Below are 25,848 nucleotides of genomic sequence, written 5' to 3'. Positions count from 1 at the left end.
AGCCTGGATTAGAGGCAGCCTGGCCCCAGAGTCCAAGCTCTTCACTCATACACTCTGTCTCTTCAGGGGAGTTCAAGCCCCAGAGGACTTGTCTTTGATTGACTTCATTAGCTGATCGACATTAGCTAATATTCTCTGCTCCTCTCAATGTGGTGAAGAGAAGGCAGCAGTGAATAAGCAAGTTACTTTCTGGAAGGTGAGCATCCGTATAAAGACTGCTTCATCTTTTAATTTGGGGCAATAGAGTGACGTGTTTAAAACAGTGTCCTGAAATTAGACTGTATGAGTTTTTAGTGAGTTCTGCAGGTTTCCAGTCGGTGACTTGGGAAGAGTTATTTATCCTCTTGACCTTAGTGTCTTCATCCATAACATGGAAAAAGAGAAACAGTTCTTACCTGACAGGATTACTGAATGAGTAGATGCAAGCACCTATATAAATTACTTGATACTGTTTCTGACATGTAGCAAGCGCCCAATAAATGCCGCCATCGTCATCGTCATCATCGTCATCACCACCATCATTGTCATCTCATTGCCATCATCACTGATTTGGCAGAAGGGTAGCTGTGCTACAATGTCTGGCAGCCAGCCACATTCTTTGTTTGCCTTTTTGTGAAAGGGACAAGTCTGTCATAGAGTCACCTGATTGAGTGGCCTTTTTCTAGACCCGATTGTCTTCATAGGACAACCAACTGCAAGTGCATCTATATCTACAAGTACATATTGCATAGAGTGAATTATTAATGACCCAATGATGATCCTGAGTAGTGAAGAAGGTATTACCTGATGTTCATTCTGTGCCTTATCTGTAAGAAGCACAATTCATGGTATATTTTAGAAGTATTTCTATTAAAATTATATTTAAGGTATGAAAGTTTAGACTTACCTATTTAGAAATCTTTTAACCTAGAATGGTTCATTCTCAAAGAATTCCAAGTAACACCCATTTTACTTTCCATCTTAATGTACTACCGTTTTACATTCAAATCTAGTATAGATTATCAGTTAGATCACAAAAAAAATACCCAGGAAGGCAGGGGGGCGTGATTTCATCCCACAGCTACTTGTGACTGAGTAAGAAGTACTGTGACAATCCTTTGGTAGGGGTGGGGCGGCGGGGGATGGGTTGCGGGGTGGGATGGAGCCGTCAGCCCCAGATGCGCCCTGCTGGGGAGGGAGATTCAGTTTCCCCGAGTGCCTGTCTTCGTGCTTATCACTTGTGTAACCTTAGGGAGGTGACTTAACCTTTCTCAGCCTGTTTTGTCTCGTATAAAACGGGGACTGTAAATTCCACCTTGTACGATTAAAATGAGAATTATGTTGTGTGCAAAACACCTGATACATGAGAGGTTGCATACTCAACAAGTATTTCCAGAGCACCAGCTCTATATCGTGTGCTGCCATTCAAAAACGGGGCTATTCCTATGATTTAGAGTGAACGTGCTCTGCACCATGTTGTTAAAACACAGCCCTCCCGTTGCCAAGAAAGGAAATTTAAAAGACTGTCCATATTTTGAAGCGTGTGCAGTGGAAGAGAGGTGTGTCTCCTTAAAATGCCTATACTGGTAGGTATCTAAGTTTTGGTAAATAGGCATAGAAATAGCCAAAATTACTGAGATGCATGGACTTTAAAGCCTCAGCTTTGAAACACTGTTAGTATAGAGGGAGAAGTTTCAGGACTGGTGATACAAATCACCCTGACATGAAGGAACCAATATGAACACAGGACTTGTTCCAATATGGGGATTCAGGAGAGCACCAGCAGGTAATAACTGACCAAATGTCAATAGGTGAATAAGGATCAGAGCAGATTCTGGGCTCAAGTGTTTTCCCTGCACTTGTCCTCCTTAATGAAGTGAGGCTGTCATTCCACAATGAACTCTGGTAGTTTCTCTGGGAGGCCTTCTCTGGCCTTCCTATCTAAAATTTCACCTCCCACTCGTGTTCACTTCCTGTCTCCTGCTCAACTTCATTTTTCTCGTTAGCATTTAACACTGTCTAACATTCTGTATACCTTGTTTATTTATTTATTTATTTATTTTTTTGCGGTACGCGGGCCTCTCACTGTTGTGGCCTCTCCCGTTGTGGAGCACAGGCTCCGGACGCACAGGCTCAGCGGCCATGGCTCACGGGCCCAGCCGCTCCGCGGCATGTGGGATCCTCCCAGACACGGGGCACGAACCCGTGTCCCCTGCATCGGCAGGCGGACTCTCAACCACTGTGCCACCAGGGAAGCCCCCTGTACCTTGTTTATTGACCGTTTAACCCACTAGATGGAAACTTCTTTAAGGATAGAATTTTTGTCTGTTGTGTTCACTGTTCACACCCTAGTGCCTAGAATACTACCTTGCACCTAGGAAGCACTCAGTGAATGTTTGTTGATTGAGCCTCATTATGGTTTATATTTGAATAATTTTTAATGATTGTGGGTGTATGTTCCCCTTAAGTAGTGTTGATTGTCCATCACCTAGTATTGATTTGGTTATTTTCAGTCAGTCTGTTCTTACAAAGCTCTTTTGGGAATTACTAAGGAGAAATATGTTAACTGATGGATCAAAACCTGATATTCATAGTTAAGGGCCCTGAGTCCAGAGTAGGCAGAACAGACAAAGGCCCCTCCCATGGAATGGCATCTAAAGAAAGCAGCACTATCTACATACCTTGATGATATATACACAGTAACAAACCATATACATTTCAGAGGGTGAAGTATGAAAAGCAACTTGTAAAGTCATAGGATATCCCCAAATAGGTAAGAGAATGATCATTAGATATAAAGTTTGTCATCGAGTATTTTAAGGCTGGTGACATTCTGTTTATGCCACCAAATCCTTAGGACTCACAATACCTATGATGGCAGAAGAATGTGAAGCAGACAGTGCTGTGGGACTGATGTAGATCAAACTGATGACCATGAACAGTTTCTCTCTGTCACTTTCTTATATGACATTAAATTATTTTCAATTGTGCTGAAAGTACTTTAAATAACATTGCCGATATTTCCCAGGAAAGGTACTTCTTTCTTTCCTAATATGTGGTTAAGAGCAAAAAGGTAAATATTTTTATATCAAGGGACATATGCCTTTGATTTTGAGAATTTTTTTAATGTAAAAATTCAGTAAACAGCCACTGTGGTAGGCAGAGTAATGGCTCCCCAAAAATGATTACTTCCTAATCTCTAGAACCTGTGAATATGTTACCTTAAGTGGTAAAGGGGACTGTGCAAATGTAATTAAGGTTAAGGACTTTGAGATGGGGAGATTATCCTGGACTATCTGGGTGGGTGTGATCTAATCACAAGAATCTTTACAAGTGGAGAACTTTTCCCAGCTGTGGTCAGAGGGAACAATATGAAGCCGCTGTGCTGCTGGCTTTGAAAATGGAGGGAAGGGGCCACAAGCCAAGGAATCCAGGTGATCTCTAGAAGCTGGAGAAAGCAAAGGAACAAATTGTCCTCTAGAGCCCCCAGAAGGGGCCCCACCCTGCGGACAACATCACTCTAGCCCAGTGAGACCCATGTAGGATTTCTGACCTACAGATCTATAAGATCATAAATTTGAACTGTTTTAAGCCACTGTTTGTGGTGATTTATTATAGCAACAGTAGCAAATTAATGCATTCACTGATTGTTGAATAAACCATACTTATAACAAGGTTGTAGTCATATTTATTTGTCTCTATTTTTATTTTAAAACTTTTAGTCATAGAAATAAAGCAACTCTTGTTGCACTTGTGCAAGTAAACATATTACTTAGTACAGAAAAATTTCACTTCCTCGCTAATAATACTAATAATTAGTATGTCAAATACTAATTAAAAGGATTATATTAAAGTGCTTTTGGGGTACTCTTGTACCATCACAATTTAAAAATCAGATGGTTTTGAAATACTTGAACTGTGACAGATTATTTTAAAGTCACTTAGAACATATTTCTTTTGAATTGTTAGTTCAGATGATGTGAGAGCACTTTGATATTGTTTTAGTATGTACATTTCAGTGTTTGACAAGATGACTATTTTGCATTGTGAACTATGTCCTGTTTACATATTCTGGAGTTAATTTTTCGTGAGCGGTAAATGGTCAGATAACATGAGATTTTGCAAGTGAAATCTGAAACTACACCTACAGATTGAACATAATGTGTATTAGATCAAACGGCTCGACACAAGTAAGCAATGCATTAGCACCAATTCGGTATCCTCATGATCCAACTGCATTCCTTTGCGTGAGTAGTATTTATAGTAGTTTAATTCATAGTATTCTTTAGCTCTGAGTTTTGTTTAATCTAAGAAGGCTAGTGAAGTTAATTATGTTGTCTAGAACTGGGAAAAGAAACCCACCAACAACCACTAAGATTGCTGCTAATGTTGATATGATTGAATTCATAGTAGAGGCAGCTGGATTTAATTATCAGCTTGCAGTGTTGTGGTTTTGGCAGCAATTGCTGAGGAACGGATAATGCAAGTAGCCTTCAAAGCCACTCACATTAGAGATAAAAACCTTGTCATTCAGGCAGACAGCTGACTGAACAAGTATTAAAATGAACAAAGATTTCCCAAGGGAGGTTGCAGGCTAAGGTTTGGTTTTGTCTCCTTGGCTTCAATTCAAATATGTCAGAGACACAGGATCTTATTCTTTCTAACTTAATAAAACGTTAGCCATTCTTAGCATGAGGGGTGAGTTGGGGGAGAGTTTGAGGGTGGAGGCATTGTGACAATTACAGAAATCCTTAGTTAGCTAATAACTCCATGAGCCTTATTCGGCTCATTTATGGGAGAAATGTAGAAAAGAATCCTTAGGTTCTAATTATCTTAGTAGCAATGTGTAAGTCCCAACTTAAATTCTGTCACAGCTATGACAGAGCTGGCTAAGAGCAACAGTGGCTACTGGCAGCAGAAATCCAATATTTTCCCTCTAAATCAGGGTTTCTCAAGAGAAGCACTATTGACATTTTGGGGCCAGATGATTTTTTGTTGTGGGGGACTGTCCTGCTCTCCTGTGTCTTGTAGGATGTTTAGCAGCATCCCTGGTTCCTATGCACCGAGTGCCAGTAGCACCCTCCCCTGGCTGTGAAGACCAAAAATGTCTCCAAATATTGCCAAAAGTGCCCTGGAGAGCAAGATCGTCCCCTGTTAAGAACCACTGCCATACATCTATGAGAGGAATATAGGTCAGTTACTTTTGGAAGGTATTACAGGTTTTTACACACACACACACACACACACACACACACACACACACCAGACCACTATACATTAGCTCTGTTTGCTTTTATAAGTAATATCCTTATGATACTCTAGGCAGAGCTTTCAGAAGCATAATGTCTCTCAACATAAATTCTATATGGTGCTGCTTCTCCACACAGCAGTACTTCATACTCTAGGAAGCAGCCCTTTAGCTACATAAGATATGAAACAGCGGGAGGCACTAAGGAACGAATGAATCTTTAATGAATAGTTTTTAATAGAAGTCGCATTGTTTTAATAATAGGGAAGATAACATGTTATTAGTGCTGCCAATTAATTAAGGAATCCTTGCCAAGATAATTGATAATCATTTTCTTAATTTCTTTGTGTGATTCAATAAATACATTTTGCTTTTTTTTTTTTTAAGTGTGATAACATTAGCTGACTGAATCACAGCTCCCTTTGCGTGTAGCTTAGTTACTAGATTGAGGTTCAAAAATGTTGAGGGAATTTGTCCTGCACTGTGTTGATGAATAAATCAAAAGAATAATTAAAATAAAAGGATGGCTCATTTTTTAAAAGCATGATTCAAAAGAAAGGCCCTCTTAAACCCTATGTGGATGATTTTACTTGTTTTTGGTTATATTTGTAATCCCGGTTCATCTCAAAGCCCATACCTAAAGAACATAGAACTCAGATCTGGGATAGTTTGCATGAAGGAGAGAGAACCCGGAAATCTGAGTTCTGTCCTTGGCTTTCTTACCTGTCTGACCTTGAGCAGCCTGGAATTTATTCTTCCTGTTTTCTTAGGTCTAAAGGAAGATAACCCCTCCCTCCCCAGCCAACCATCCATAAAGTGTTCTAGGGATTAATTAGAGAAGTCATTTGAAGTGTTTTGCAAGCCTAGAAGAAAAGCACTCTCTGTAACACCAGATATTACTCAGGGTTTCTCTTTCTCTTCCTCTCTGCCAGGCAGCTCTGCTTCCCCTGTCTACTCTCATCTATACATTTAGCAGTTGGGGGTTGATGAAACTGTTACTCACACTCTCTTTCCCAGCTTGCATCAAAGGAACAGTATTAGATTTCATTTTGCTGAGAGATTTAAACCCTACCTTGTCTGACAGACTTTGAATTCACCTCTTAAATGCATTCCAAAGGCCCCAGTCACAGTATCAACAAAGTTGAAAACAGCAACTTTATTTCTTAGTCACCTCGAATAAAAATGATGCCATTTATTTTTAGCAAGTTTGGAATATTCTGATACAAATACTATCAGTTCTGATGTACTTCAGTAATGGGAATAGTATCTGTGCTATTTTTTTTGTGTGGAAAACTTATTTCTAACAGTTTCCTTTTTTTGGTAAATCTAATTGCTTTTGGTTCACCAGGAATTCATGGGCAATTGCTTTTCTCACTATTACAAATCTATTGCAAGTGGAGCTTTTATATTCAGGGTTGCTGACCTGAATCTGTTTCCTTCACAGTAATCTTGTGCTATTTCCAAGTTTAGGAAAACTGACAGAGTTTGAAGAGACAATATTCATCCATCAGACTGTGGGTGCTACTTTTGCATCCTTTACACATAATTGTCAAAAAATCCTATTAATACCCAACCACAGGCCAATGCATGAAAATATAATCGATATGTTGCAGAGATGATTCAGAGTCGAATAGGAACCCTCATTTTCGACCCCAGTTTACTGCTATCCCACACAAATTAAGTATTCTCAATTTCTGAAGAACTTATCTATATCAGACATGTAGACTCATGATCCAGAGGTTATAGGAAATGTCACTTTATATTAAAAAGGGGCCTACCTCATACCTGGCTTTGTGCTTTACTCCTTGCATTAATAATGTTGTCTTTTCAGCCTTTAATTCTGCTTTTCAGTCCTGGGGGACACATATTTTAATTTTTTATTGGTTGTGGTACAGTTTCAGCAGATTCATAGGAAGGCCTTCCCATATGCTTACTGATCCATTCAACCTGCAGCAAGATGTAAATGCTTCCGTGTGTGTGTGTGTGTATGTGTGTGTATGTGTGTGTGTGTGTGTGTGTGTGTGTGTTTGATGAGAAAGAAGGAAGTGGTAACAGTTGATTTCAACTGAAGGAGTACATTTGTGTCCTTATTTAAAGTGGATATAAATCAGAATATTTTTATACACTTAGCCATATTTTTTCCTCTTATTAGGCCTTGGCCTTTGAAATTTGATGGCAAAATGGATTAGGCAGTTGAAAATAATAAAGGAGAAGTCAGTCTATCCATGAATTAATCTATATGATAAAATCCACTAAAACTCAAAACTTTATAAGGTCAAGCTTTAATAAAAAATAATGGTTCCCTATATAGTCAACTGGTTTCCACCATTTAGATGACTGCCTGGACTGACAGCATTTAGTAGATAGGGCACTGTGCATGCATAGGCATGTGGTCTTAATTTTTACTCCCTAAAATATTTATGTGTAACTATTTTTATTTTCATTTTTTTTATGCACACAGGGTTTTTTCTATATTTTAGTTATTGTAAATAATGCTGCAATGAACATGAGGCTGCTTATATCTTTTTGAATGTTTTTGTTTTCTTTGATTAAGTGCCCAGAAATGGAATAGGTGTATCATACAATAGTTCTATTTTTAATTTTTTTTTTGGAACCTCTATACTGTTTTCCATAGTGGCTGCACCAATTTACATTTCCACCAACAGTGCACAAAGATTCCCTTTTCTCCACATCCTTGTCAACACTTGTTATTTCTTATCTTTTTGACAACAGCCATCCTAACAGGTGTGAGTTGATATCTCATTGTGGTTTTTATTTGCATTTCCCTGTTGATTAATGGTGTTGAGCTCTTTTATGTTCCTGCTGGCCATATTTATGGTTTCTTTAGAAAAATGTCTATTCAGATCTTCTACCCATTTTTTAATTGGGTTGTTTGATGTTGAATTGCATGAGTTCTTTGTTTATTTTATGTGTAACTATTTTTAAATGTAAATGTTTAAGAATAAAATATACCTAGAGTTTTGAAAAAACCTCTAAAAACTTAGAAGTTTGAGAAAAGCAGAAAATATATGTATGACAGCTTGCCCTTTGAGAAATGACCGTGGGCCTTTCAAATAAGTATTTGTAAGGCCTGGCTCTAGGTGAGGACTGCTTTGTTGATCAACAGCCCAGTAGACTGAGCTTGTCCAAGGAGTTCCATCTTGAATCCAGGTATAAATCACCTGGTGGGGCAGTAAACAAGCATAGATACTGTGGTACAAGTATTTATATCTGAATTCTAGCATTTATTCCTCACCTAGGCTACAGTGTATTCTGGCAAAAGGTGTCTATGCTCCCTTTGTTGCCCCAGGGCATCACACTACTCGATGATATTATGTTAGAATTGTCCAGAAAGGTTTTTTTGAGATTTGAATCACATTTTCTATTGGAATCTTAGTGATTTTTTAAAAATCTGAAATGTTACTTTTCATGTCTATAAGTGGAGGAACTAACTAAAAAGGTTTGTGTCATTAAATAAAAGTTAGTGGTATTTTCCCTTCCCAGACATCCCTAAAACTTATTTCTGCAATATGTTTTGATATCCAACGTAGTGCTTTATTTATTGAGCACTAGCTCTTAATTTATTCTTACATCATTTTAACTAAAGTTTGTTGCCTCTTAGTAGTGTGGGAATGATGGTACACCCGTAATAAGTTCTTTGAAGATAGGGAATGTATGGTATTCAGAATTTTCTTAGGCGCCAAAATTTTACAAACTGAAATAATCTTTAAGGCCCATTTCCCCTACACCTGGTTTTTTAAAGAGGACTGGACATGACCCAAACTAAGCTCCCTATCTGCCTCCTGAACTTACTACTCCCAGGGGGCTTCCCCTTCTCCTTGATGGTGACAACTTTCAGTTGTTCAGGCCGAACATCTGGATGGCAGCCTTGACTTCACTGTTTCTTTTACATCTCGTGCCCAATCTTTGAAAAATATCCTTTTGATTCTATGTTCAAATTATGTCCAGACCCATCACTCTTCTCCACCTCCACTGCTACTACCCTCATCCAAACTACCGTCATCTTTTGCTTTGATTATTGTAGTGGCCTCCTAACTGGCTCCCTGCTTCCACCTTTGCTCTCCTTTCTCTTCTTACAAAGGAGCTGGAGGGAGCCTGGTGAAAGCATAGCCAGAGCCTGCTACTCCTTTGATCAAACGCTGTAGTGGCTCCCCACTGCCCCACCGCATATGAGACTCTATGTGATCTGCCCCCACCACCCTTTTTCTCTCTCTGAACTCTCCTCTCCGCTGACTTTCTTTCCTCTCCCCTTTTGGACCACACTGGCCTCATTGCTGTTCTTCACATAAGCCAGGCATGTCCCTGCCTCAGGCTGAGCAGTGGCACTTGCATCTACCTCTGTTGCTCCTACACTCTTCTCTTAGATATTCGAATGATGGGCTCCCCCATCTAATGCCTCCTTCCCATCAGGGTACCTTGACTATCTTAAAAATCACAGCTGTTTCCCCGGCCCTCTCCATCCTCCTTACTCTGCTTAATTTCTTTTTCTCTCTGGTACTTGCCACTGACTAGCAGACTCTACAATTTACTTATTTTATATTTTCTGTTGTCACTTACCAGAATGCTATATGAAAGCAGGGAGGATTTTTGCTGGTTTTGTTCAGTGTCATATTCCCAGTCTGAACAGTGCTTGGCACACAGCATATAATAATAATATGCATAGCATATAAAAATAATAATCACTCTCATTTACTTACTGCTTACTGTGGATAAATTTTCACTTTCATTCTTTAACTTGATTCTCCTCTGCACTTAGGACCGTTTGACATAAGAAGGGTTCGGTCTTGACTCTGAGTGGACTTTGAACAGTTAGTGAGAAACGAGAGGCATTCAGGCCAGCAGAAAGAGAGTTTGCAAGACACTGAGAAGTGAGAGAGCAGAGTGTAAAGATTTGGGGATGAAGGGCTGTAAGAATGTAGGACAGGAAATGGGAGAACAACATTTGAAGGTTAACAGCAAACAGCTTCTCAAGGCACTTGTATATCAGGCCAAGGTGGCCGGATTTATCACGTAGGCAGCAGTGAATCATTAAAAGATTACACAGGAGTTGACTTGCTCAGATTAGCATTTTGGGAAAGAAAAATCACTGCAATGTACATTCTTTAGAAAAATTGTGAACTCCTCAGACGTATAGATGAAAATAGAGAACAGTTTTTCTCACAACATAATTATCATGAAACAGTACCCTGGAAAGGTTTATAACTTAAATAAATTTGGATCAAAGTTACAGACACGGCTACATTTGCACATCTGAGCATGAACAAGGGCTTGTGTGACCTATGTAAAATAAATGCCTTTGGACCCTACCACAGTTTTAGGAATTTTAAGAACTGATGTGATGTTCCTGGGTTACCATCACAACAGGCTAGTTACTACTGCACTTCATTATCATTGAACGAGCTTTGATATTATTTGCAGCTAAAGGGCAAACGATAACTTTCCTTTTAATTAGCAGCATTTTCAATTACTTTTCATTCTACATTTGTAAAGAAAAGCAGACTAAAAGTTTTCGGCATGAAATCCACTTGCTTTGTGAAAACAAAGACTTTTCTTAGTGGCAGAAAAATAGCCCCTAGAGGAAGAAATTTTATTTTGGAGGAAGTGTTAGAGGATGGTATTTTAGAGATAGTATGTGGGTGGCCAGCAGGGATTGCATTTCTCCAGGTAAAGAGAGCTTCTAGCAGGTGGACAGTCTCTGGAAACGGCCACATGTTCAATTAAAATGTTTTAGCAAATTTAGTGAGAGTTCGGTAGTTTTGCATCTTTATCTCAACTTCCAGCACATCAAAAGAATTTAGCTTTAATTGCCTCTTATAGGAATTAATCTGTATGGAAGCCTATCTCTAAATAGCCAGAAAGGCCATGCCCAAATGTGAAGCCAATCTTCTCTCCACACTTGCAAGTGCCCCAAAGAGATTTGCTCACATGTAAACAGACCCCTATTGGGTTCCTATTAGTAGGGTAACAGTAACTTATTTTGAGATTTTTAGAAATTCTAATAAATTTTTGTCAGTTAGGATTCTTGGTTCCAAGCAACAGAAACTGGCTGGTTATTTTAAGCCCAGAAGGATTTCACTGGAAGGCTACTGGGGGAGGAGAAGGGCACACAAATTGATGGGGGAGGTGCAGAGTCTGGGAGGGAAAATTTGCAGAAGCCAGGGAGCTCTGGGGGAAGCAGGAAGTGCAGTCAATAAGTAGAAGTCTGGTCTGTGCATGATTCAAGCTGCCAGAAGCAAGTACCTGATAAGCTTCCAGGGAATGTGCAATAGAAAAGTCTGTCTTCTTTTTAGAGACAGGCCACAGTACAAAAGAGGTCCTACTGCCAAGACTATGCCAAATGGACAGTTTCCCTTAAAGAAAGACCACAGTGTCCATAGGGGCTGGAGTGAGGAGGTCGCTTGCTATCAAAATGACCTGTATATGCTAGTTTGGGTTTTTTTATTGTTTGTTGCTTTGTTTTTTTTTTGTTTTTTTTTTTGAAGTGACTGATATGGTGAGGGGTAAGCGTTCTTCCCTTTGTAAGTTGGTTTAAAATATCCATATATCTATATCTATCCATATAGTATATAGATTTTTTTCTTGTGGAAAAGGTGTTGTGGGTTAGAATGGAAAATGAAGATTTGATACAGACCAAATTAACTGTCTGCCTAGAGTAACTCAGGATTATCTGTAGTACTAGACCCAAACTTGTTTCGAATTACACTTGAACTGCTCTACTTTTTCTTTGCCCACTGCTCCAAATTACTAACAAAAAGGAAAGCAGGTGCACAAAAAAGTCTATGTTTGTTTTTCTTAGTCAAATCAGATTAGGATATTAGGGAACTATTGATGAAAATATAGGCAGATGTATGCATGTATATACACACATATGTATGTATTTATATATTTTATTTAATATCCTTAACTATTTAGATTCAGCTGCATGCCTGATGTCTTTAAACACTTCAGCAGGTATTTCTTAAGAACAAATAAATTCTTTTACATAACCAAGGATAATTATTAAAATCAGGAAATTAACATGGATATATTATAATCTGTAGATCTCATTCATTTTTCACCAATTGGTCAGATGTCCATTATAGCAAAAGGAAGTCTCTGATCCTGTGTTCTATTCTGTTGTCATGTCTCTTTCGTCTTTGTAATATGGAATACTCCTTCATTAATCTGGAAAGCGTTTCTTTGTATTTTAAGATACTGATATTTTTGAAAAATATAGGCTATTATATTGTAGAATATCCCTCATTTTGGGTTTGTCTGATAGATTTCCTTATGAATAGATTTAGGTTACTTGCTTTAGGCAGGAGGATTACTAAATGATATATTCTCAGTGCATCATCTCAGAAAGTTCATGAGGTCAGTGCCCATTCCTGGTAATGTTAACTTTGACTACTTGCTAAGGTGGTGTCTGCCAAGTTTCACCACTATAAATTTTCTCTGTTTTTCTTTTGTAATTAATAAGTATTTGGTTTGGAAGTATTTTGAGGCAATGGAAATAATCTGCTGCTTCTCAAACTTTCACCTACTGATTTTAGCTTCTATCGATAATTCTTGCCAAATACTGATTTTCCTAATTTAATTATTCCTTCTACATTTGTTAGTTGGACTTCTATTGTAAGGAGGAACTTCCTTTCTTTTTTTTGGTTTGTTTATTTGTATAAGTAGGGTGGACTAACTGATGCTTATTTAGTGTGTTATAATCCTTTACTCTTGCTTATTTGTTTCGATGCTCGGAGTCTCCCAGTCTCCCAAATCTCTCGGATTTGCCCAATGTTAGCTCTTTTTAAATGGCTCGGTGGGTCTCTATACTTCTCTGCCTCCCTCAGGTAGGAAGACACTGTGTTTGTATTCCCCGTAGCATGACACTTTGTATAACATGGATGCTTAATAATAACTATATTGAATTTGCCAATAATTCATGCATTGTTTCCTCTACAATTCTCAGCCTTATCATTTTGTAAAATTACCCTCTTGTAAAATAGACTTCCTAAGAAACCAATTCAGGAAAATATACAAAACTGTGTTGTTTTTATTCTCACACTGAGAATACCATGGTTTGAATAACGTTTGTATTTTTCTACTTTTATCTACATTTTATTTGATTTTCTTCTTTTTAATAATTTATTTACATATATTCTTATTTTACATAATGTAAGATAATTTGCAAAATTTAGAGTAAGTATGCAAGTGGGTCCCTTGTCTGATATAACATTCAGACAAAGCGATCTGTGTGTTACCTGTCCATTTGCCATCCTAAGAGATATTGGGAAATTTGGGGCTGAATAATGACAACAGAAATTTTTTCCATGATTAACTTCTGTCCTGCCAGACACCCCTTTGGAAATGGTTTAAAACATAGTTCCCCCTATTCCTTCCATAGACTGATGTTTTCAAAATTAATCATCATTCACCTCTTATTTTCTTCCTTTATAAAAAATAAGAAGCCATAAAAGAGATAAAATACCAAAATACCACTCTTTTTTTTTTTGCGGTACGCGGGCCTCTCACTGTTGTGGCCTCTCCTGTTGCGGAGCACAGGCTCCGGACGCGCAGGCTCAGCGGCCATGGCTCACGGGCCCAGCCGCTCCGCGGCATGTGGGATCCTCCGGGACTGGGGCACGAAGCCGCGTCGCCTGCATCGGCAGGCGGACTCTCAACCACTGCGCCACCAGGGAAGCCCTACTCTTGTCTTGATGTAATATTTTCAAGGGAGGTTTCAACTTAACCCAGACCTAGTGAAATCTCTTGAGAGGCCAGTGTTAACTCATCCAGCATTAATAGAGTGCTTATTATGTGGCAGGCATTGTGCCCAGACCTTAATAAGTTACTGTCCCTCTTCAAAAGGCTCATAGGATAGAGGTACATAAGAAAAATTAGAAAATGAGGAAATAAGGGCAGTGTCCAAGATGTTCTGAGATCAAGAGAAAGATGCTCACCCTGCCCAGAGGGAGCTGGTTAGAGAGATGCTTTTGAAAATAAGTGCAAATCAATGTGTCCGAGAAAGGAAAGATTTTTCACTATATCTTTTAGAATGGTTGAAGTCAAATGATAATTTATCCTAAAAGAGACTATATTTATTTGAACAAAAGTTCTGACCATTTAAAATCATAACAAAGAATGTTATATAACCAATGTTGTGAGTTTGTGAACTTGTTCTATTTGAAATATTTGTTCTTGTATAATGAGGTGACATAACGGTCATGTCAGTGAGCAGAAGTAGTAAATGAAATCTATCTAGAAGGTTATAAAGACTTTTGATTATTTTTTATGTGGCATAATTGGAAGATTATGAATTCTTCATATTGAAGATTTGAAAAATACTGAGCCTGGTGACTATGGCTCCCTGAGGATGGACAAGGATAAGCTTCATGAGTGTATGAAATCCTTTAAGTTATAAGCCAATTTTTTTGTGAATTTACATTTATGTATATTTTTCTCTCATAGGGTCTATAGCTTTTATCAGATTCTTAGTGGGTTCCTTGAATTCCTCTAAATTAAGAGGTATTTGTGGACTGGTATGTTGAAAGTAGCACTCGACCACAGTTACAGCCCTAGATTAGTTATACTCAATGCAGTTGTAGACCAATAATTTAACTTTTCTAATCTTCAGTTCCTTCTTTTCTAAAATAAGAGTTTTAATTAAGGTCAAGGCTCCTCAATAGATGTATCTCAATCAACCAGGGTGTCTTAAAGAATTTTGCAATCTAGGTGGACACAGGTGAGGATTTTTAGCCATTAAAGTGTTGGCCCTCATGGTGTATTAAGAAATTTGGATCTTGATTTTCAGGTTCCCTTGAAAAATTCAAAGACCTGTCTGCTCTGGGCCCATATTACAGCCCAGCAGTAGTTTGGAGAAGGTCAGTGCTAACATGTCTGGACAGATGCATGCACTCCGGTCCTCCACAGTATCCTCCATGCTCTACAGTCTAACACCAGCCTGCTCCACTCAATTATATGGGTGTCCTGCCCCTGGAAGCATTTGCTTCCAGGTGTCCTCACAATACACTCTTGAGCTGGAAAAGGAGAATGGGTCATAGAGAGGTGGCTAATGTCAGGCAGACATGTCTCAGTGTGCCTTTACTGAGAGAATTCTGAAGTCCTCTGTGTTCCAATGTGTGCCCCGATTATGGGGGAAGATTTAACACTTTTTACTGAAAAGTGTTCCCCTGCTTGGGGTAGATGCTGGAAACTGCTCACTAACTTGTATTGCTCATCTTATCTGACACTCTTAAGCATTTGCCATCCACCAATATTTTAGGATGTTATGCTAGGTCAGGCTTAATAGATCACAAATTCAAACAGAGAGAGAGGGTCTGAAAAAGTTGGACAGGGTGTGATAAAACTTTTCAGGCCCTGTTTGTTCATATATAAGATGAAACCTGAAGTAATTGTGCATTTTAAATAACTTCACTGACTATGTCAGGGGTCCACAAATATTTCCGTAAAGGGCCAGAGAGTAAACATTTTTGGCTTTGTAGGCTATACAGTCTCTGTTGTAAGCACATAAGCCACCTTAGATAATACATAAATACATAAGTGAATGATCATGTCTGTGCTCCAGTAAAACTTTATTTACAAAAACAGGCAAAGTTGGCCTAAGGGTTGTAGTTTGCCAACCCCTGGGCTAGGAGCTCATTAGAATATGATGTATGATCTTAAGACGGGCTTAAAAATCTTGAAGAGTAATCACAAAGATTAAAATAGGATGCTAATCCAGGAGGTATTAGAAAAGAAGACCCATAGGAAAAGCGATCTGGGATTGTTTAACTCTACCAAGAGGAGGCAGTTGGATGACATAATTTATGTTTGACATAAAAGATAATTTCCTGACAATGAGAGTGGTTACATTTTAGAATGAATTATTAAGGCAGTTTGCGGACTCTCCCTGAAAGGTTGGAAAAATAGTATAAATTTTCATCTTTCTGAGATGGCTTTCTATAGAAATATGAACAAGGATAATCTGTAGTCACTGGGAGATGAGCAGCTTGGAATGTAGAACTCTCTTTGAAAATAAAATTGGAACAGGATTGGACAGAAGAAGACCAACAATTCAGAATTCTGATCTTTATATCAGTACTTGATGCATTTGCATTCTTAGGCAAGGAGTTTAAAACAAAAAAACCCTACTGTTCCAGGGAACATTGTTGATTAACATCTAATAAAGCTATTAGTAGTGTGTTTAATGATTGTGAAATGCTACATAAGTTTTAAATATCAGATATAGTATCTATGTAACAGATTTATCCTTAAGTTCTTTTGAAATCCCTAGAGTACATTTACCTACTCTATTGAGTTACCTGTGCAGAAACTTGTGATTTTTGTGAAGGGGGAAATCAAGATTATGCACCTATATTTCACTTACTTAGTTAGTCACATTGTGTGTCACTAACTTAAGACAGTAATTGCAACAATTTTAATTGGTTTCGGGTTACTATCTCACATCAAATAGATTCATAGGAAAATATTCTGACAGTGTAGGCAGGGACTTTGAAGGATGTCTAGTTCAAACCTTTCATATTTAAAATAGAGAAACGATAAGCCTGTCTTGGGTTTCTCTGCATCTGATAAAGAACTAGAATTTCAAATATATTGCTTATTCCACAAAACTAACTTTTTCAATTTGGCATTCTTTTGGGCCAAAAAAATTTTTTTTATATCATAAGAGAATAAATTCAAGTTTCACAGATCTACTTAGCAAAAAAAATTATTGTATATAACCTGTTCAAATTTAAATGCCTAATTCTCTTCCAGGACTGTGCTATGGTCATTTGGGCAGTTGCTTTTTTATTTTCTTAATGGGTGTTTTGTATTATGAGAATCTGTGCTCTCCATCCCAATAATAGAATAAAATAAGGTATGATAGTAGAGGGTTAGATTCATTCTATCCTGTTACAGTCTTATTGGGGAGGAGTAACCTGGGGCAGATATGATCAATGTGTTATATACTGTGTTATATTAGACAGTAAATAAAATTTAATAGGGAGAGAAGACCTCTTCCCTGTTAGTAGGGATTAAATTAAGCATAATTTTTTTAACAGCTTTATTGGAGTATAATTGCTTTACAATGGTGTGTTAGTTTCTGCTCTATAACAAAGTGAATCAGCTATACATATACATATATCCCCATATCTCCTCCCTCTTGAATCTCACTCCTACTCTCCCTATCCCACCCCTCTAGGTGGTCACAAAGCACCGAGATGATCTCCCTGTGCTATGCGGCTGCTTCCCACTAGCTATCTATTTTACATTTGTTAGTGTATATATGTCAGTGCCACTGTCTTACTTCGTCCCAGCTCACCCTTATTTGAGAATATCTGTGTCTTTCAGATATTATATAATGAAAAAAAGATGTGAGGTATTTCTTTCTTGGTATCACAAAATATGTGTGATTAACTTATCAGGGCAATTATACTCTATCATCCCTTCTGCATGAGATTCAAGTTGCTCTCTTAAAAGTAGTGAATTAGGGAGGCTTTGACACTTATTTCAAGGATTCCACATTTAACCCAAAAGTTTTTGGAATGCTTAAATTGAATTTACTGTGCCAGTTGGTTAAGAGTAACTGTTTATGTCTATATTTGTGTTTCTGTGAGAGAAATCAGCCTCATTAAATTAATCAGTATTCCAGTGTGACAAACAAAAATGTTCTTTTCCAGCTTAATCACTTGTAGTGAACAGACTTGACCCTGAATGATGCTGGCTGTTTCTGAAAGTTAATTCCATTTTTATGAGATTCACTGCCATTGATGTCAAAGAAATGTATTGTAGCCTCTGAATGCAATTCCAAAGGAGGAGTTCCAAAAACTCTGAGCTACAGGAACATCAGAGTAGGAGGACTAATCTTCTTAAGATGAATTATGTCTGGTACATATTTACTTTTTAAAACTTGAAGTATAATTTTCAAACAGTAAAATGCACAGATAGTAAGTATGCAGTTGAATGTTTTAAAAATTGCACATACCTGTGTAACCCACACCCCCATCAAAATACAGAACAGTGTCATCACCATAGGGTTTTTCCTGCTACTTGCCTTCATTCTCTGAATCGAACCTCCACCACAATCCAGGCAACTGTTGTTCTGATATCTTTGACCACAACCTCGTTTTGCCTGTCCCAGAACTTCATATAAATGGCATCATAAAGTATGCCCTCTGTTGTACCTGGCTCTTTTCCTCATTTTTGAGGTTCATCCATGATGTTGCATATATTGACAGTTGGTTCCTCTTTATTGCTGAGTAAGAATGCTTTTGTTATGACCTCTTGTTTTATGATGTAGGTTAAAACTATATGGGAAGACTGGACTATCTTCTTAGAAGTTAGAGAGCAAGGTCACATTTAAGTATTTTCTTCTCCAGTAGACCAGTTCTTACTATAGCATATCTATTACACAAAGTATTTCTATATAAACAATTGAATAATGAATGAATAATTTAATAATGAATAATGAATAAATAAAATTCAATTATGGTGACAACTAATAGTTCACATATTTTGCCATAAATATTTTAGAAAAAATTGTAGCAGAGCCCTAGTATTTTTAATTGATACCTATCGAATACTTATTAATTTCATTAAATGAATTCCTGTCAGGAGCACACTATGTGGCAAACATAATACTGTATGAATTTTCTCATGTGTTTTGAAATTATATGTAAAACCTCTAGAAGAAATGAAGCATCAGTAACTGATCTAAACGTATATACCTGTTTAGAATTGATGATCACCGGTTTTAGTACAAATCTGTCACTTTACAGGTTGATGGAAATGAAAAAAAAATTGTTTGAGAATATGCAAGATCTGTTAGAAAGGTATAGGTACTGAGAAAAGTGAGTACCTATACACCATTTTTCAAAAATCATTTGTCCTGAAGGCTTTCTTTGTTGCTTGCTGTTGAAAAATGGACTCCATGGGGTTGAAGCATCATGGAGATTTTAATTAAGTTTTAATTAAATGTTTTCCATGGTTTTGCATAATAAGGAGATCATATCAAATCTAATTCCTGCAAAATCTAACGTATATCAACACGTGAGGAAACTCTAAGCATCCACATTGTTTAGTACTATTTCTATTAAGTGTATTCTAAAAGGATGATCTTTACGATGCCTCTAAATGTGTTTATTAGAATCAGTGAACTCAACTCTTCAGGGGAGAAGATTTTTAAGTTTTTCTTCAAATTTCATCAGTTTACTACGATGGCGATTTAATGATTTAATGCCTCTGAAAATAGTGTGTTTTGGTGTTTGCTAATTAAAAAATCTTACATGAACACTTTTTTTTTTTTTGACTTTGGAAGGTTGAAGGGGGATAGAATCTAAAGTGTTGCATCACTTTCAAGTGTGTGAACATGATAGAAGTTGCCTAAACTCTTTGTTGGTCTGTAGTTGGAGGTAATGATGTATCAAGAAAACAGGGTGGTTGTAAGGCTTGCATGAGATATTATCTCAGAGTATTTCATTGTCATACACTGGTTAGAACCCATAATTTAGGCCTTATATCCAAATGAAGTTACTTAGGGATAACTACTAAGATGAACTAACAGGACTGAACATGTAAAATATGTCACAGTTTTGTTACTTTTTCATTTTTAATATACTGTAAGCTTTAAACAAATGAAAATACCCCATGCGTCTTCTCTTGACCTTTGGGAAACTCTAGTTTAAAAAAATCCATAACATGTAATGTATTCCAATTGACCAAATATATATTGAGTTTTCACTGGTTGCCAAGGTCTGTATGAAGTACTAGGAATACAAAGATGGGTGATTCAAGATTCCTCACTTCCTTTTCTCTATTCATCTTTTTTTCCTTGTTCTTCTAGCTTTTCATTCAATCTGTACTTTTATCCCTAATTTCAAGACCTACATTTTGACCTACAACCATCAGACTAGATGGTTTCTAAAATCTCTCCCATTTCTTTAATTCTATGCCTTCTAAATCTACGCTCTGAATACGAACATGGATCTACACAAATACTGAATCAGACTTTGTTGAGAAATGCAGACAGTTTGAAATTATTTTATATCCAAACTAAAGAAACTAGGCTTTGGAGTCAGACAGGCCTAGGTACAAATCTTTACCACTTGGGTAAGCTACTAGATCCCCTTGAATTTATCTCTGTGGGGTAATCCATAAAATAGGGTTATAAATACTACTTACTTTGTGAAGTGTTATGAAGGTAAAATGAGATAATGCATGTAAGGCACTGAAACAGGTGTGTTCAGAATATAATAAGCTCAGAATAAATATTAGTCATTATTATTCAGGTAGTATAAATATAGGTAATTTACCTATCCAGAAAAGTATTTGTAAATATTCCCAAGTTAGGTAAAATGTGTTTGTCTTCATTTTACAAGAACTTGGTGATGATGAGAAACTAAATGTATTTTCAGTCTGTTGTAGTCAGGCTTCGAGATGCTTTGGTGGCAGAGGAATATGGCACGGTAGAAACATCTTATATTTCTACCTCAATGAGCACCTCCTCATTGCTAAGCACAGTACTGAACACAACAGCTCTACTGCATGTTTGCTGAATGAAGGAATAAATGATTGACTGGTGGAATGAATGAAAAGGATTCCACAAGATCATCCGTCCTTTATACACTAGGGGAAAAAACGTCTTACTCGAGACATCATCAGTAAACAGTTGAGTAGGGACCATAATCCACATTTGCCCACCTGTTGGTATTTTTCCATAATTCTGTAAGCTTCTGTTTCTCACAATGACACAAATTAATGGACATGTTTCATTATGGTGACTTCATAAAACATGTGATAAAAATCACATTTTTGACTTATCTATAGCAAGAATCCTGGGTACTAAGTGGGGCAGTTAGCATCAGTTTTTCTGTTTTATTTTCAGAAAATGTGGGACCAGGAGAAAAGAGATGACCTGGGATTTCAGACCAATTTTTAGTATCCAGAAAATGTGACTCTGTTCCAGAGGAGGTGCTTCTCACCCAAAGTTTTAATGTTATCTCATCTATTCAGAGTCATTGATGGCCTGATGACTTTGAGCTGTACTTTGCAACAGTGCCCTGTGGCTCTTTGGTATTCCCCTGGACCTCTTGTGATTCTGGAACCCCATTAAGAAGATTCCCTTTGAGATCTTGAGATGAAAGACCCTGAATGTGTATCATTAAGAGTGTAACACTGGGCCAAAGTCGTGCTTCCTTTTATCTGTCTTTGATCTTAATGATCTGAGTTTGGGCCAGAATGGAGTTATGCTCTTAGAACAGCTGTTGGGGTATGAAAGAGCATTTTTGAGAGGGATAGAGATTGAGAAATATGAATTGAAATCAAGACTAGTGAAGTCAATTCAGCAGCTGGGTGTAAAGGAGCATTTTGAAATCTAGTATGGCAATGCACCAATACTCATGGGCCAGGTGTTTTTAGTCAAACATATCTTAAAGTATTAAAAATTTGAAACGCATGCATCCTTCAGACTTTTCCCTGAATATTTTGTGTGTGAAGTTAGATAGAAAGTAAGAATATAAAAAGGAACTAAAGAAACTGCCAGTAGGAAAATCAGTTGAAATAATCCAGATGCTTCTACCATTTTTAAAGATCAAATCTGGTTTGCTCATAAAACCCTGAGTAGTATGAGAGATGTTTAATAAATCTTGGAATTTGGTAGTAGAAGAAAAGAGGTGAATTTACCGACCTTAAGCTTCGTTGCTTGGATTGTCACATTATGCTCAGAGTGGAAAAGATTTCTTCCAGCTGCAAAATTGTGGGTTAAAATAAATGTCACACCAAGTTTTTTTTTTTCTTATTTAAATGAATATCCATATGCTCTGAATGTTATCAGATTTTCAGGCTTTAGAAACTGAAGGCTTTTTATTCATAGGAGAGGCTTTGCAGGAGCTACTATAGTGCAAATTCATCCCCCAAACTCTCCTAACATACATATATTTCTCTTTGGAAATATCAGCCCTTGGGTAGCAAGAATAATTTCATTGTGCCCTTCCTAGCTTTTACCTTTTGTCTGAAAGATCCAGAAAGTGCAGAGGTTATAGTGTATCGCTTCAGTGACAGGAACATTTGTCCCTTAGGATTGACATTTCAGGAGCTTCTTCATGTGTTACAAAGCCACCTGCGGAGAATGTTTGAAAGTCACTGGATAGCTGACTTCACCCACAGGGAAAGTGACAGGGACCTGGAGTAGATAGAGGCTTTTCAGTGGAACCCTTTAGGCATAATTAGATTATTCTAGCAGGTAGTGGATTTATGTCAATCTAGCCATCTCCAGGGGGTGCTGGGGGCTGCCAGCATCACGTGACAGCTTTGACTGGTTGCCACTGAACTGAGGGAACTTCAAGGACCTTTGAACTGCCTCCAGGGGGTTAGGGTTAGGAATGCAGCAAGCTCAAGGGACATTTTAAAGATTCATTCTTCATCTGAGTTGGCCTTAAGGATTCAGAGAGAACCTGGGATAGTGGAAGTAATTCTAGAGTCCTCAGAAATGTGAACTATCTATAAAGTACTGGTATAACATATAGTAAGCTATTCATATAATACTGGTATATATTATTCATAAAAATCTTCATAAAATACTGGGCTGCCATATAGTAAACTATACATAAAATATTGGTGTTGAAACATGGCTGATACTATGTATGATGGTTAATTTCATGTGTCAGTTTGGGCTAATGGATGTCCAGATAGTTGGTAAAACATTATTTCTAGGTGCGTCCTTGAGATTGGTTTTGGAAGAGATTAACATTTGAATCAATCGACTGAATAAAGAATATCTCCCTCACCTGTACAGGTAAGCATCATCCAATGCATTGAGGGCCTAAATAGACAAAGAAGGCTGAGGAAGGGGGATAGATAAAATGTCTATATTGGATACTCCTAATCAACCATTTACAAAAAGCAAGGAGCCATGTGATTTTATATATGATACTTTTGAACATTACTGGAAAACTTAGAAATATCATGACACTGGTTGGTTGCTTCTAATGTCTCTGTACAAAGTGGTGAAAGAAAAGGATGAGCTCAGGAATTTAAATTCCCAACTCAAACACTAGTTGCATAAATGACCTAAGAGCTTCTGTGTGTGCCTTGAAGGAGAACCTTATCTCTTGTTACTGTAGGGATGAACCTCATCCTGTGGTTGGCTGAATTATAACAGAAGTTGAACTTGAAGCCTCAAGCGGTGTCACCATTAAAGTGAGGGCATTGATTGGAAAGATTGGGATTCTATAAGTTGAGATGAGGATGTGTGGGAAGACCCTGATTAAGCTGGGGTCATTGAGACCCTAAATTCTGATCAGTCTGTTTTTGCTAATGGAAGTTGCCTCCTCATCCACTATGGTAACTGCTTCCCCACTCCCAGGAGTAGAGACCTCTCTGCTGAGATCTGACAGAAGGGATTAGTCCTGCCTGGTCTAAGGAAACAGCAACGGCCTCCCCTGAAGCAATTGCCATGCAAGACAATGCTGATTCTCCTCAGGATCCGCCCACACCATTCCTCTTTGCTTCTAGACCTATAATTAGACTCAATGTGAGGTGCAGAGTGTGACCTATGAGGAGGTGTGCTACGCTCCAAAAGAACTTCTTGAGTTTTCTAATTTATTTCAGTCAGAAATGCAGGGAATGAGTGTGAGAGTGGTTGCTAAGGGTGTGGGATAATGGAGGAAAGGCACATCAGGTTGGATCAGTCCAAATTTATTGATATGGGTTCTCTAAGCAAAGATTCTGCATTTAATGTTGCAGCTCCAGGAAAGGTTTAACTGTTTGGTTGGACCAAAAGATGGCCCACTGCGAACAAGTAAAAAATGTTCAAATTTGTGAGGGGTGCCCTAGCATCCTTGAAGAGCCCTGTGTCTGCTCTCCTCTGTAGACCAGAACTTACAGTGAGAGCTACAGCCACTCAATTGGAAAGCAAAATGCAATGAGAGTAACTGGAGTCCAAGGTGGTGGAGGCCAAGTGGCAGTAAGGTAGACAGTGGCTACCATAATGGACAGCAGATACGTTGATAAATGCATAACAACTAGAGAACATATTTTAGGTATTGCACTTCAAGTGTCTATGCTGTCCTTTAAAGCTGATCCTATATTTGGAGGAATACTTGGCATAAAGACTAATGCATTTGAAATATCTCAGTAGACGATAAAAGAATTGGTTTACGAATGGCAAATTTTATATCTAATAAGCCACCACTCTAAAGTCTAAAAAAATTGTCTGGTGTGCCAAAATGGTTTTTCACGTTCAGATACATACTGGTGACTATTTCATCATTTCAGCAGAACCTGGTGTGGGTGCGATGTTACAAATACCAACAGTGAGGGAATCTGGTTCTTTCAAGTCTGTGTTTTTGGCTGAGTCTCCAGCGTTTCCCAGTGGTGACTGTTATAAAGCAATGTGCAGGACTTGGCAGCAGGTTAGAGATAACAAAACTTCCATCCCAAAGATTGTCCAGGCTGCATGCTAAATTTTCCCCATCTGTCACCAGTCTCCTCTGTCCCATGTCAGAGTCTGCTTTGGAACTGGTGACATCGGAGGTACTTGTTACGCCTGTCAGAACAAAACCCAGAGGTCTTATTGTTCATGACAGTTCAGATGTACTTGAACAGTAATTACCATTTGTGTGGACCTCCTTGTGGTGTTCTCCTGTTTCATGAGCTTCCAGCTCCCCTTACATGGGTCCCAGGGTACATGGTACTGAATAGTAGAACCAGCAAGAGATGGTACCACAGATGCTTTCTAAGATATTACTTTATGTGAAAGCCAAAGAATGCTAGTACTTCACATTTGATTGGACTCTATTTGTTGCTTATTAACCAAGTAGGTAAGGGTAAGTAACATAGGGCTATAAATATATTTCCAGAGAAACTGTGGTTTGAAACATTCAACTTTCATGAGTATATAATTGCAAATGTCACGTTAAAACTTATCCATTTACACACGACAATATGGATGAATCTCAGAAACAATGTTGGATGAAAGAACCACACACAGGAGAGTAGGTACAGTATGATTCCATTTATATAAAGTTCAAATACAGGCAAAATTATTATATGATCTAAGAAATTAGGTTAGTGGTTACCTTTGGGGTAGTACTTGGGAGTGGGACAAAGTGGGGACTAAGGAGATGTCAGCGATGTTCTCTTTTCTTGATCCCGGTAATAGTTACATGATGTGTTAAAATTTATCAGGCTGTATATTGATAGTATTTTGTGTACTTTTCTGTTTGAATATCATTCTTCAATTTGAAAAGTGAAGAAACAATTACCTTTTAAAGTAAAATAAGTTGTTGTTTAAAAAAATTCGCAAAACCATAAAGCAAGAGAATTATTTTTCAATATCATTCCAAATTACTGTCAATGATGATGATAATCATTTATTGAGCACATCTCCTATGTTGGGCACAGCTCTAAGTGTTTGAATTACATTACTTATTTAAAGATTCCACCAATTTTGAGGTGCTTATTATCCCAATTGTTTGGAGTGCTAAGGAGGAATTGGGACTTGGAGAAATTAAGCAGCTTGCTCAAGCTCACATAGCAGGTTGGTCATGTGTGAATTTGAATGCTTCTCTGTTTAACTTCAGAGGAGGAGGAGGTCTTGTACTAGGCCACACAGTTCCACTCACCATCCC

The sequence above is a fragment of the Delphinapterus leucas genome, chromosome 4 (assembly GCF_059928025.1).
Source record: "Delphinapterus leucas isolate spDelLeu-1000000601 "Yukka" chromosome 4, BTC_Dleu_Yukka2, whole genome shotgun sequence".
In the NCBI taxonomy this organism is placed as follows: Eukaryota; Metazoa; Chordata; class Mammalia; order Artiodactyla; family Monodontidae; genus Delphinapterus; species Delphinapterus leucas.
Note: the sequence above shows the minus strand (reverse complement) of the source record.